We start from the raw sequence: 14,181 nt of genomic DNA, 5'->3' as shown, positions 1-14,181 counted from the left end.
CCTCCCTCCACAGACGCCGGCTGTGGCGTGGGGCAACTCTGCGGCCGTGCCCGGGATACAGGGCGTCCCTCCTCTGCTCCACCGCGTCCAGGAGCGCCTCCACATCCCGTGACTCGAACCTCGGGACTGAGCGGCGGCCAGCCATCCAGTCGGGTGTTCCGGTCGGGTGTTCCGGTCGGGTGGGGGTGAGCAGCGCGGCCTTATGAGCCGTCATGCCGTGCGGCGCGTATGACGCTGCACGGCGTGAACCACTGCGCAGGCGCGGATCCCGTTACGTCGCTGCTAGCCCATTTTGGACCGGAGACTTTCGACCCATTTTTCCGACGTGACGCAAGTCGGATTTGCGCCGTTTTTTGCGCCGATCGGCGGACTTTCCGCCGATAACGGAGAATTTCGCCCCATGTGTGCGCAATAAATACACTCCAATATGTAGCTCACAACCACCTTTTATTTAAAGGGAAACTAGGGATGATCAATAATGCTGGCCTTGCTACTGACATCCACATACATGAAAGAATTTTTAAAATGTTAAGTTGTGCACATGCAATCGATCATGATTAGAGTGTTTGGAAACAACAAAGGACTGCAAACATAAATAATCAGCGAAAGACTTTATACTCTATATAACCTCCCCCAAATTCTGTGATCCCCGCTGTTGCCCTCACTGTGAAAGGACAGGATTTCTATCCACTGACCCCAATGGAAATCCTGGAGCCTGGATGCATAGACACAGTGGGTGGGTGTCCAGACCCATTTGTCTGTTGGATGTTATGGTAGAAGGATTACTGTTGTTGAACAGCTGCATGGATTTCAAAGACTTGACCCATTCCCAGACCTTTCAGAGACTTTAAATAAGTATTTTCCATCTTGTTTTCATAGCCAAAGACATTAAAAGCATTCCGAGAATAGTAGAAAATCAAGAAGCAAAAGAGGGGGAGGAACATAAAGCTATCACTAGATAAAAAGTACGAGGATACAGTGGCTGAGAGGCAGCGATAATACCAAAAGGAAATGGTACCTTAGACATTGTAGAGGCACAGTTTGAAATTCTAGGAACATGGCATTCTCGCTGAGAATCTCGTGTAGAGGCCGCAGTGGGACGTGCATTGCTGTAGTTAGTAGCGAAGACGCAAACCTTTTCTTACATAAAGGAAAGCCTCATCATTTAGAAATGATGACGCGTTGCGCTTTCCAAGAAGCATCTGCAATTACCACTCGTGGCTTCGACCGTGGTTCCTTGCGGAACCAACTGTTGAGGTATCACGGAGCGTTGCATGGAAAGGGAACATTTGCTGTTCGAAGCCCGATCAGTGTCATATCGGTTGTCGTTTTCCAGGCGGGCTCGGGAAGGCAGTGTGAGACTGCATCTTGTACAGTTCCACCATGACTGCACCCTTCAGGGCACCACTTCAGGTTATCAACAGGGACAATTTTAAGAGATTGCTCGCTTTTCAACTGATTAACAATTTTCACATAGTTAATAGGTGACACTACCATAGGAGGGCATTACACCAGCCCATATAAAAGGATACATCACACATGCTCAGTCTCTTTCCAGTGGAGACACTCAGTGTGTACACAGGGTTGATTTGAAACACATCACACCCACCACGTGGATTGTAGCAGACTGGTTTGTCAATCTGAGTAGCTATAGCAGGATTAACAGTAGAGTCGATTCCAAGTAGGACAATCGCTAACAGTAATAAATGTACAGTACGAAGTCTTACAACACCAGGTTAAAGTCCAACAGGTTTGTTTCGATGTCACTAGCTTTCGGAGCGCTGCTCCGCACCTGAGGAAGGAGCAGCTAGTGACATTGAAACAAACCTGTTGGACTTTAACCTGGTGTTGTAAGACTTCGTACTGTGCTCACAGTACGAAGGTAGATTATGCTGTGGCCTGACGCCAAGAGACAGAGAGCGATACAAGCCCACAGAGAGCGGCCTGCTGCCACACAGAGAGTGGTCCACGCACCGCGAAGAGTTCCCAACTCCACACAGAGTGGTCCACGCACCACGAAGAGTCCCAGCCTCCATACGGAAAGTGAGGAAAGACTCCACAGTGAGACAACTGCACTTCTCCACACAAGAAGTGACTCCAGTGACACAAGCCTCCATAGCGAGCTCGTGGACAACCTCCACGATAGAAGCAATGCAAGACCCCAGAGCGCAGTCCTTGCATGAACAAGAAGTGATGACAGTCTCCACAGCGAGACAAATGCACAATTCCACACAGGGAACGCTGCACGACTCCACAGAGGGAGTGTCACAAGCCTCCACAGCGAGCTCATGGATGGACTCCACGATGGAAGGAATGCAAGACTCGAGAGCGCAGTCCTTGCCTGAACAAGACCATGAGGGTCTAGCAACCTCCTCTGAGAAACCAGCAGCAGACGATGCAAGTCTGCCACGCTCAAGTGAACAACAGAAAGACTATGACAGTCTGCCACACTCAAGTGTACAGCAAGCAGACTATGACAGTCTACTACGCTCCAGTGAACAGCAAGAAGACTATGACAGTCTACCACGCTCACGTGAACAACAAAGCGACTATAACAGTCCACCCAGATTATTTGAGCCACCAGAAGAAGACTCTGACAGTCTACCCAGCTCAAGTGAACAACAAGAAGACACTGAGGCTCTACCCACTGTATGTGAGACAAGTGACGATGGCATCCCACTTCCCATACCAGATGTGCAACGTGACAGACCTCAGCTGGTGTGTACAGAGACACTCGACAATCACAGTGAGGCTACTGGTGACTCCGGTGACACCACGTTAATTCAAACCTCATTCGCTCGAGCCTCTACACAAGCAAATGAATTCCTGAACGTTTTGACTCCGGACATGGAGCATCAAGAAACTTCAGAAGATGCAAGTGAACCAGAAAGGGCTCCAGACGGGGAGCATCGATAAGCCAAACCTGACTCGGGTGAAACAGACCAGACTCCAGACAGGGAGAATCGACAAGCCAAAGCTGATTCACGTAAGCCGGACATGACTCCAGACGAGGTGTGCTGCAAACTCAGTGACGGCACGCTCAAGGAAACAGCAGATGCCACAAAGCACGCTGACATGAGTAACTGTGTGAAGGACTCGTATTATCCACAGAGTGGTCCTTGAGCGCAGCAAACACGGCAACAAAACCAACCACAACATCATCAAAGACAAGAGCAAGAAGCGTACCAAAGGCAACAGCATTGACAACCAGCACGACAAAAGCAACACCAATGGAACTATGACTGGTACGACATGGTACAACTCTGCCCATGAGGGACACTGTTACTGCTAAGCTCAGTACAATGACATACCATGGCAGGACGATGCATCTTACCAATTCACGTTTGCTGCATTACCAACAGGCAACCTGGCTTTCAGGACAGATTGCATACATCTCTACCATAAGCATCGGAAGAATAAAAGACTCCAAATCAGACAATGAAGTGATTTGACCATTTCTTGGTTCCTTACGCACAGGGACACTGATGGCGTTCACAAGGACATGCCACCATCAACATCACCAACCAAACAAGAAAGACACTTGACCATAATGATTAATGGATTTTGGACTCATATATATGATTTGGATTTATTGTTTAATGATCACTGTTATTATGATTTGTGCAGAGCATCACTTATCTACCTGTTTTTGTTCAATTTTCTTTAACACTACAGAAAATATGTAACATGACAAAAAGGGAGATGGGGTGATATGTATCACTGTAAATACACAAGGGGTTAATGTAAATACACGTAGACTAGATAGACATTAGAGGGAGCATCAGAGACATCATGACACACAGACATCCAACCAATCGTTCAGTCAGATAGGGCACGACCAATGGACATTCAAGATACATACAGAGGTGACACTACCACAGGAGGGCATTACACCAACCCATATAAAAGGACACATCACACATGCTCAGTCTCCTGCCAGTGGAGACACTCAGTGTGTACACAGGGTTGATTTGAAACACTTCACACCCACCACGTGGATTATAGCAGACTGGTTAGTTAGTCTGAGGAGCTAGAGCAGGATTAACAGCAGAGTCAAATCCAAATAGGAGAATGGCTAACAGTAATCAATGTGTTCAAGCTATCTCCAAGTCTGAACCTTCCTTTGTCAGAGTACACATCAAGGAAGCAGCTTATGCTACGTCAAGAGCATAACAAAACAAACAGAATGTATTTGATTTGAGTCAGTTTTTTCCCACTTGGGTTTCAACCCAAGTCAGTGTTTAAACTTTCTCTCCTGCACCCATTCCCCAGCTAAAGGTAGCCATACATTACTAGTCATCAATTTCTGTCTGTGTTTCTCACATATCCTCTGATCAATTGCACTAAGCTCATTCGTTATCCTCCTGTTTCAAATCAAATTTTTGCTGACGGGTCAAAGAATTAGAAAGCGTAGAAGCAATAAAAGAACCATGGGTAAGTGGTGTGTGCATTTCAACACCATACATCATTAAACCTGGCATTCTGGGCAACAGTCCCAGAAAGGGATGTGGGCACATTATTTAGCGATAGTTGGAATGATGGCAGTCCACTTATTCCCTTTGATTTTCAGCACTCTGGTCAATAACTTATTTACCTCCTGGTTTTCACGTACCACCAGCCCCGCTGACTGTGGGTGGCGGGCATGCTGTGCTTAAACCCAATCCCCCACTGCTCACAAAAGCCCCTGAAGACTCTGGAAACAAAGGCTCCTTCCTGCCCAGAAGGGAAAAACAGTTTGGACCCATATTCGTATGTCCACGGTTTACTGTTACTTTTTCCATTTAGGTCAAACCAAGTGCAGGGTCTTGGGTGCACGAGCTACAGTAATAGTGTCCATAATAGCATCAACCAGCATAGTCTCCAAAACAGATTTTGTGGCGACCAGCCAATTAGAAAAGCGCAATTATCTTCATAGAGCAGAGGACAGTAGAGCGGAGCTGCTGATTGGCTGTTGCAAGGGAAATTTGCGTACCTCCGTTGTGGTCACCCTAACTTGAAGGTGAACCTGAGCTAGAGACCCTAGCTGTTCAAGTGAAGACAAGCATTCAGCAGAGGGGAGTAGAGTGGAACTGCAGATTGGTTGTTGAAAGGGAAATTTGCATACCTCTGTTGTGGTCACCCTAACCTGAAGGTGTACCTGAGCTAGAAACCCTAGCCGTTCATGTGGAAACAAGCATCCAGCAGAGGGCAGTAGAGTGATGCTGCTGATTGATTGGCTGGTGCAAGGGAAATTTGTATGCCTCTATTGTGGTCACCCAACCTGAAGGTGTACCTGAGCTAGAGACCCTAGCTGTTCAAGTGAAGACAAGTATCCAGCAGAAGGCAATAGAGTGGAACTGCTGTTTGATTGGTTGTTGCAAGGGAAATTTGCATACCTCTGTTGTGGTCACCCTAACATGAAGGTGTACCTGAGCGAGAGACCCTGGCTGTTCAAGTGAAGGCAAGCATCCAGCAGAGGGGAGTAGAGTGGAGCTGCAGATCGGCTGTTGAAAGGGAAATTTGCATACCTCTGTTGTGGTCACCCTAACCTGAAGGTGTACCTGAGCTAGAAACCCTAGCTGTTCATGTGGAAACAAGCATCCAGCAGAGGGCAGTAGAGTGATGCTGCTGATTGATTGGCTGGTGCAAGGGAAATTTGTATGCCTCTCTTGTGGTCACCCAACCTGAAGGTGTACCTGAGCTAGAGACCCTAGCTGTTCAAGTGAAGACAAGTATCCAGCAGAAGGCAATAGAGTGGAACTGCTGTTTGATTGGTTGTTGCAAGGGAAATTTGCATACCTCCGTTGTGGTCACCCTAACATGAAGGTGTACCTGAGCGAGAGACCCTGGCTGTTCAAGTGAAGGCAAGCATCCAGCAGAGGGGAGTAGAGTGGAGCTGCAGATCGGCTGTTGAAAGGGAAATTTGCATACCTCTGTTGTGGTCACCCTAACCTGAAGGTGTACCTGAGCTAGAAACCCTAGCTGTTCATGTGGAAACAAGCATCCAGCAGAGGGCAGTAGAGTGGTGCTGCTGATTGATTGGCTGGTGCAAGTGAATTTTGCATTCCTCTATTGTGGTCACCCTAACCTGAAGGTGTACCTGAGCTAGAGACCCTAGCTGTTCAAGTGAAGACAAGTATCCAGCAGAAGGCAATAGAGTGGAACTGCTGTTTGATTGGTTGTTGCAAGGGAAATTTGTATACCTTGGCTGCGGTCACCCTAACATGAAGGTGTACCTGAGCTAGAGACCCTGGCTGTTCAAGTGAAGACAAGCATCCAGCAGAGGGCAGTAGCGGGGAGCGACTGGTTGGCTGTTGCAAGGGAATTTTGCATACCTCTGTTGTGGTCACCCTAACTTGAAGATGTACCTGAGCTAGAGACCCTAGCTGTTCAAGTGAAGACAATCATCCAGCAGAGTGCAGTAGAGCGGAGCTGCTGATTGATTGGCTGTTGCAAGGGAACTTTGCATACCTCCGTTGCGGTCTTCCTAACTTGAAGGTGTACCTGAGCTAGAGACCCTAGCTGTTCAAGTGAAGACAAGTATCCAGCAGAAGGCAATAGAGTGGAACTGCTGTTTGATTGGTTGTTGCAAGGGAAATTTGCATACCTCCGTTGCGGTCACCCTAACATGAAGGTGTACCTGAGCTAGAGAACCTGGCTGTTCAAGTGAAGGCAAGCATCCAGCAGAGGGCAGTAGAGTGGAGCTACTGATTGGCTGTTGCAAGGGAAATTTGCATACCTCTGTTGTGGTCACCCTAACTTGAGGATGTACCTGAGCTAGCGACCCTAGCTGTTCATGTGAAGGCAAGCATCCAGCAGAGGGCAGTAGAGTGGAGCTACTGATTGGCTGTTGCAAGGGAAATTTGCATACCTCCGTTGTGGTATTCCTAACTTGAAGGTGTACCTGAGCTAGAGACCCTAGCTGTTCATGTGAAGACAAGCATCCAGCAGAGGGCAGTAGAGCGGAGCTGCTGATTGATTGGCTGTTGTCAGGGAAATTTGCATATCTCCGTTGTGGTCACCCTAACTTGAAGGTGTACATGAGCTAGAGACCCTAGTTGTTCAAGTGATGACAAGCATCCAGCAGAGGGCAGTAGAGCAGAGCTGCTGATCGATTGGCTGTTGTAAGGGAAATTTGCATACCTCTGTTGTGGTCACCCTAACTTGAAGATGTACCTGAGCTAGAGACCCTAGCTGTTCAAGTGAAGACAATCATCCAGCAGAGGGCAGTTGAGCGGAGCTGCTGATTGATTGGCTGTTGCAAGGGAACTTTGCATACCTCCGTTGTGGTCTTCCTAACTTGAAGGTGTACCTGAGCTAGAGACCCTAGCTGTTCATGTGAAGACAAGCATCCAGCAGTGGGCGGTAAAGCGGAGTTGCAGATAGGCTGTTGCAAGGGAATTTTGCATACCTCCGTTGTGGTCACCCTAACTTGAAGATGTACCTGAGCTAGAGACCCTAGCTGTTCAAGTGAAGACAAGCATCCAGCAGAGGGCAGTAGAGCGAAGCTGCTGATTGATTGGCTATTGCAAGGGATATTTGCATACGTCTGTTGTGGTCACCCTATCTTGAAGGTGTACCTGAGATAGCGACCCTTGCTGTTCAAATGAAGACAAGCATCCAGCAGAGGGCAGTAGAGCGGAGCTGCTGATTGATTGGGTGTGGCAAGGGAAATTTGCATACCTCCGTTGTGGTCTTCCTAACTTGAAGGTGTACCTGAGCTAGAGATCCAAGCTGTTCATGTGAAGACAAGCATCCAGCAAAGCAGTGCTGCTGATTGATTGGCTGTTGCAAGGCAAATATGCATATCTCCGTTGTGGTCACCCTAACTTGAAGGTGTACCTGAGCTGGAGACACTAGCTGTTCCAGTGAAGACAAGCATCCAGCAGAGATGCTTGATTTCACCTGAGGAAGAAGCAGCGCTCCGAAAGCTAGTGATATCGAAACAAACCTGTTGGACTTTAACCTGGTGTTGTAAGACTTCGTACAGTGCTCACCCCAGTCCAACGCCAGCATCACCACACCATGTGAAGACAAGCATCTAGCAGAGGGCAGTAGAGTGGAGCTGCTGATTGATTGGCTGTTGCAAAGAAATTTTGCACACCTCCGTTGTGGTCATCCTAACTTGAAGGTGTACCTGAGCTAGAGACCTTCGCTGTTCATGTGAAGACAAGCATCCAGCAGAGGGCAGTAGAGCGGAGTTGCTGATTGATTGGCTGTTGCCAGGGAAATTTGCATATCTCCGTTGTGGTCACCCTAACTTGAAGGTGTGCATGAGCTAGAGACCCTAGCTGTTCAAGTGAAGACAAGCATCCAGCAAAGGGCAGTAGAGCAGAGCTGCTGATTGATTGGCGGTTGCAAGGGAAATTTGCATACCCCTGTTGTGGTCACCCTAACTTGAAGGTGTACCTGAGCTAGAGACCCTAGCTGGTCAAGTGAAGACAAGCATCCAGCAGAGGGCAGTAGAGCGGAGCTGCAGATAGGCTGTTGCAAGGGAATTTTGCATACCTCCGTTGTGGTCACCCTAACTTGAAGGTGTACCTAAGCTAGCGACCCTTGCTGTTCAAATGAAGACAAGCATCCAGCAGAGGGCAGTAGAGCAGAGCTGCTGATTGATTGGGTGTGGCAAGGGAAATTTGCATACCTCCGTTGTGGTCTTCCTAACTTGAAAGTGTACCTGAGCTAGAGATCCTAGCTGTTCAGGTGAAGACAAGCGTCCAGCAGAGCAGTGCTGCTGATTGATTGGCTGTTGCAAGGCAAATATGCATACCTCCGTTGTGGTCATCCTAACTTGAAGGTGTACCTGAGCTGGAGACCCTAGCTGTTCCAGTGAAGACAAGCATCCAGCAGAGGGCAGCAGAGCAGAGCTGCTGGTTGGCTTTTGCAAGGGAAATATACATACCTCTGTTGTGGTCACTCTAACTTGAAGGTGTACCTGAGCTGGAGACCCTAGCTGTTCAAGTGAAGACAAGCATCCAGCAGAGGGCGGCAGAGCAGAGCTGGTGGTTGGCTTTTGCAAGGGAAATATGCATACCTCCGTTGTGGTCACCCTAACTTGAAGGTGTACCTGAGCTGGAGACCCTAGCTGTTCAAGTGAAGACAAGCATCCAGCAGTGGGCATTAGAGTGGTGCTGCTGATTGATTGGTTGTTGCAAGGGAAATTTGCATACCTCCGTTGTGGTCACCCTAACTTGAAGGTGTACCTGAGCTAGAGACCTTAGCTGTTCATGTGAAGACAAGCATCCAGCAGAGGGCAGTGCAAAGAACAACAAAGAAATGTACAGCACAGGAACAGGCCCTTCGGACCTCCAAGCCCGTGCCGACCATGCTGCCCGACTAAACTACAATCTTCTATACTTCCTGGGTCCGTATCCCTCTATTCCCATCCTATTCATGTATTTGTCAAGATGCCCCTTAAATGTCACTATCGTCCCTGCTTCCACCACCTCCTCCGGTAGCGAGTTCCAGGCACCCACTACCCACTGCGTAAAAAACTTGCCTCGTACATCTACTCTAAACCTTGCCCCTCTCACCTTAAACCTATGCCCCCTAGTAATTGACCCCTCTACTCTGGGGAAAAGCCTCTGACTATCCACTCTGTCTATGCCCCTCATAATTTTGTATACCTCTATCAGGTCTCCCCTCAACCTCCTTCGTTCCAGTGAGAACAAACCGAGTTTATTCAACCGCTCCTCATAGCTAATGCCCTCCATACCAGGCAACATTCTGGTAAATCTCTTCTGCACCCTCTCTAAAGCCTCCACATCCTTCTGGTAGTGTGGCGACCAGAATTGAACACTATACTCCAAGTGTGGCCTAACTAAGGTTCTATACAGCTGCAACATGACTTGCCAATTCTTATACTCAATGCCCCGGCCAATGAAGGCAAACATGCCGTATGCCTTCTTGACTACCTTCTCCACCTGTGTTGCACCTTTCAGTGACCTGAGGACCTGTATCCTAGATCTCTTTGCCTTTCAATACTCTTGAGGGTTCTATCATTCACCGTATATTCCCTACCTGCATTAGACCTTCCAAAATGCATTACCTCACATTTGTCCGGATTAAACTCCATCTGCCATCTCTCCGCCCAAGTCTCCAAACAATCTAAATCCTGCTGTATCCTCCGACAGTCCTCATCGCTATCCGCAATTCCACCAACCTTTGTGTCGCCTGCAAACTTACTAATCAGACCAGCTACATTTTCCTCCAAATCATTTATATATACTACAAAGAGCAAAGGCCCCAGCACTGATCCCTGTGGAACACCACTGGTCACAGCCCTCCAATTAGAAAAGCATCCTTCCATTGCTACTCTCTGCCTTCTATGGCCTAGCCAGTTCTGTATCCACCTTGCCAGCTCACCCCTGATCCCGTGTGACTTCACCTTTTGTACTAGTCTACCATGAGGGACCTTGTCAAAGGCCTTACTGAAGTCCATATAGACAACATCCACTGCCCTACCTGCATCAATCATCTTAGTGACCTCCTCGAAAAACTCTATCAAGTTAGTGAGACACGACCTCCCCTTCACAAAACCATGCTGCCTCTCACTAATACGTCCATTTGCTTCCAAATGGGAGTAGATCCTGTCTCGAAGAATTCTCTCCAGTAATTTCCCTACCACTGAAGTAAGGCTCACCGGCCTGTAGTTCCCGGGATTATCCTTGCTACCCTTCAGAGCGGAGCCTCTGATTGATTGGCTGTTGCCAGGGAAATTTGCCTATCTCTGTTGTGATCACCCTAACTTGAAGGTGTAACTGAGCTAGTGACCCTAGCTGTTCATGTGATGACAAGCATCTAGCAGAGGGCAGTAGAGTGGAGCTGCTGGTTGATTGGCTGTTGTAAGGAAATTTTGCATACCTCTGTTGTGGTCACCCTAACTTGAAGGTGTACCTGAGCTAGAGACCTTAGCTGTTCATGTGAAGACAAGCATCCAGCAGAGGGCAGTAGTGTGGAGCTGCAGATAGGCTGTTGCAAGGGAAATTTGCATACCTCTGTTGTGGTCACCCTAACTTGGAGGTGTACCTGAGCTAGAGATCCTAGCTGTTAATGTGAAGACAAGCATCCAGCAGAGGGCAGTAGAGCGGTGCGGCTGATTGATTGGCTGTTGCAAGGGAAAATTGCATTCCTCTGTTGTGGTCACCCTAACTTGAACGTGTACCTGAGCTAGTGACCCTAGCTGTTCAACTGACGACAAACATTCAGTAGAGGGCAGTAGAGCAGAGCTGCTGATTGATTGGCTGTGGGAAGGAAAATTTGCATACCTCCGTTGTGGTCTTCCTAACTTGAAGGTGTACCTGAGCTTGAGATCCTAGCTGTGCATGTGAAGACAAGCATCCAGCAGAGCAGAGCTGCTGGTTGGCTGTTGCAAGGCAAATATGCATACCTCTGTTGTGGTCACCCTAACTTGAAGGTGTACCTGAGCTGGAGACCCTAGCTGTTCCAGTGAAGAAGAGCATCCAGCAGAGGGCAGTAGAGTGGAGCTGCTGATTGGCTGTTGCAAGTGAAATTTGCACACCTATGTCGTGGTCACCCTAACCTGAAGGTGTACCTGAGCTAGAGACTGTTCAAGTGAAGGCAAGCATCCAGCAGAGGGTAGTAGAGCGGAGCTGCTGATTGGCTTTTGCAAAGGAAATTTGCGTATCTCCGTCTGATCACCCTAACTTAAAGATGTACCTGATCAAGAGACCCTAGCGGTTCAAGTGAGGACAAGCATCCAGCAGAGGGCAGTAGAGCGGTGCTGCTGATTGATTGGTTGTTGCCAGGGAAATTTGCATATCTCTGTTGTGGTCACCCTAACTTGAAGGTGTACCTGAGCCTGAGACCCGAACTGTTCAAGTGAAAACAAGCATCCAGCAGAGGGCAGTAGAGTGGAGCTGCTGATTGATTGGCTGTGGTAAGGGAAATTTGCATACCTCCAATGTGGTCTTTCTAACTTGAAGGTGTACCTGAGCTAGAGATCCTAGCTGTTCATGTGAAGACAAGCATCCAGCAGAGGGCAGTAGAGCGGTGCTGCTGATTGATTGGCTGTTGCAAGGGAAATTTGCATACCTCTGTTGTGGTCTTCCTAACTTGAAGGTGTACCTGAGCTAGAGATCCTAGCTGTTCATGTGAAGACAAGCATCCAGCAGAGCAGAGGTGCTGGCTGGCTGTTGCACGGCAAATATGCATACCTCGGTTGTGGTCACCCTAACTTGAAGGTGTACCTGAGCCAGAGACCCGAACTGTGCAAGTGAAGTGGAGATGCCGGCGTTGGACTGGGGTGAGCACAGTATGAAGTCCTACAACACCAGGTTAAAGTCCAACAGGTTTGTTTTGATGTCACTAGCTTTCGGAGCGCTGCTCCTTTCTCATCATTCCTCTTCATTCACCTGAGGAAGGAGCAGCGCTCCGAAAGCTAGTGACATCGAAACAAACCTGTTGGACTTTAACCTGGTGTTGTAAGACTTCGTACTGTGTTCAAGTGAAGACAAGCATCCAGCAGAAGGCAGTAGAGTGGTGCTGCTGATTGATTGGCTGCGGCAAGGCAAATATGCATACCTCCGTTGTGGTCACCCTAACTTGAAGGTGTACCTGAGCTAGAGACCCTAGCTGTTCAAGTGAAGGCAAGCATCCAGCAGAGGGCAGTAGAGCGGAGCTGCTGATTGGCTGTTGCCAGGGAAATTTGCATACCTCTGTTGAGGTCACCCTCACTTGAAGATGTACTTGAGCTAGAGACCCTAGCTGTTCAACTGAAGATAAGCACCCAGCAGATGGCAGTAGAGCGGAGCTGGTGATTGATTCGCTGTTGCAAGTGAAATTTGCATATCTCTGTTGTGGTCACCCTAACTTGAAGGTGTACCTGAGCCTGAGACCCGAACTGTTCAAGTGAAAACAAGCATCCAGCAGAAGGCAATAGAGTGGAGCTGCTGTTTCATTGGTTGTTGCAAAGGAAGGATACATACCTTCATTGTGGTCACCCTAACTTGAAGGTGTACCTGAGCTAGAGGCCCTCGCTGTTCAAGTGAAGCCCAGCAGAGGGCAGTAGAGTGGAGCTGCTAATTTATTGGTTGTTGCAAGGGAAATTTGCATACCTCTGTTGTGGTCACCCTAACTTGAAGGTGTACCTGAGCTGGAGACCATAGCTGTTCAAGTGAAGGCAAGCAAACCGCAGAGGACAGTAGAGCAGAGATGCTGATTGGCTGTTGCCAGGGAAATATGCGTACCTCTGTTGTGGTCTTCCTAACTTGAACGTGTACCTGAGCTAGGGATCCTAGCTGTTCATGTGAAGACAAGCATCCAGCAGAGGGCAGTAAAGCGGTGCTGCTGATTGATTGGCTGTTGCAAGGGAAATTTGCATACCTCCATTGTGGTCACCCCAACCTGAAGGTGTACCTGAGCTAGAGACCCTAGCTGTTCAAGTGAAGACAAGCACCCAGCAGAGGGCGGTAGAGCTGAGCTGCTGATTGATTGGCTGTTGTAAGGGAAAGTTGCATACCTCTGTTGTGGTCACCGTAACTTGAAGGTGTACCTGAGCTAGAGACCCTAGCTGTTCAAGTGAAGGCAAGCATCCAGCAGAGGGCAGTAGAGCGGAGCTGCTGATTGGCTGTTGCCAGGGAAATTTGCATACCTCTGTTGAGGTCACCCTCACTTGAAGATGTACTTGAGCTAGATACACTAGCTGTTCAACTGAAGAAAAGCACCCAGCAGAGGGCAGTAGAGCGGAGCTGGTGATTGATTCGCTGTTGCAAGTGAAATTTGCATATCTCTGTTGTGGTCACCCTAACTTGAAGGTGTACCTGAGCCTGAGACCTGAACTGTTCAAGTGAAAACAAGCATCCAGCAGAAGGCAATAGAGTGGAGCTGCTGTTTCATTGGTTGTTGCAAAGGAAGGATACATACCTTCATTGTGGTCACCCTAACTTGAAGGTGTACCTGAGCTAGAGGCCCTAGCTGTTCAAGTGAAGTCCAGCAGAGGGCAGTAGAGTGGAGCTGCTAATTTATTGGTTGTTGCAAGGGAAATTTGCATACCTCTGTTGTGGTCACCCTAACTTGAAGGTGTACCTGAGCTGGAGACCATAGCTGTTCAAGTGAAGGCAAGCAACCTGCAGAGGACAGTAGAGCAGAGATGCTGATTGGCTGTTGCCAGGGAAATATGCGTACCTGTGTTGTGGTCTTCCTAACTTGAACGTGTACCTGAGCTAGGGATCCTAGCTGTTC

At 48.4% G+C, this 14,181-nt stretch overlaps 1 protein-coding gene across 5 annotated transcripts in view; it reads left to right on the top strand.

Moving 5' to 3' along the window:
* Positions 1 to 14,181, top strand: part of LOC140428176 (ankyrin repeat and SOCS box protein 9-like) — a 156,159-nt gene that overhangs the window by 115,274 nt on the left and 26,704 nt on the right. The window lies entirely within an intron of this gene.

The sequence above is a fragment of the Scyliorhinus torazame genome, chromosome 8 (assembly GCF_047496885.1).
Source record: "Scyliorhinus torazame isolate Kashiwa2021f chromosome 8, sScyTor2.1, whole genome shotgun sequence".
In the NCBI taxonomy this organism is placed as follows: domain Eukaryota; kingdom Metazoa; phylum Chordata; class Chondrichthyes; order Carcharhiniformes; family Scyliorhinidae; genus Scyliorhinus; species Scyliorhinus torazame.
The sequence above is the reverse complement of the archived record's forward strand: the minus strand, read 5'-3'. Positions and strand labels throughout refer to the sequence as shown.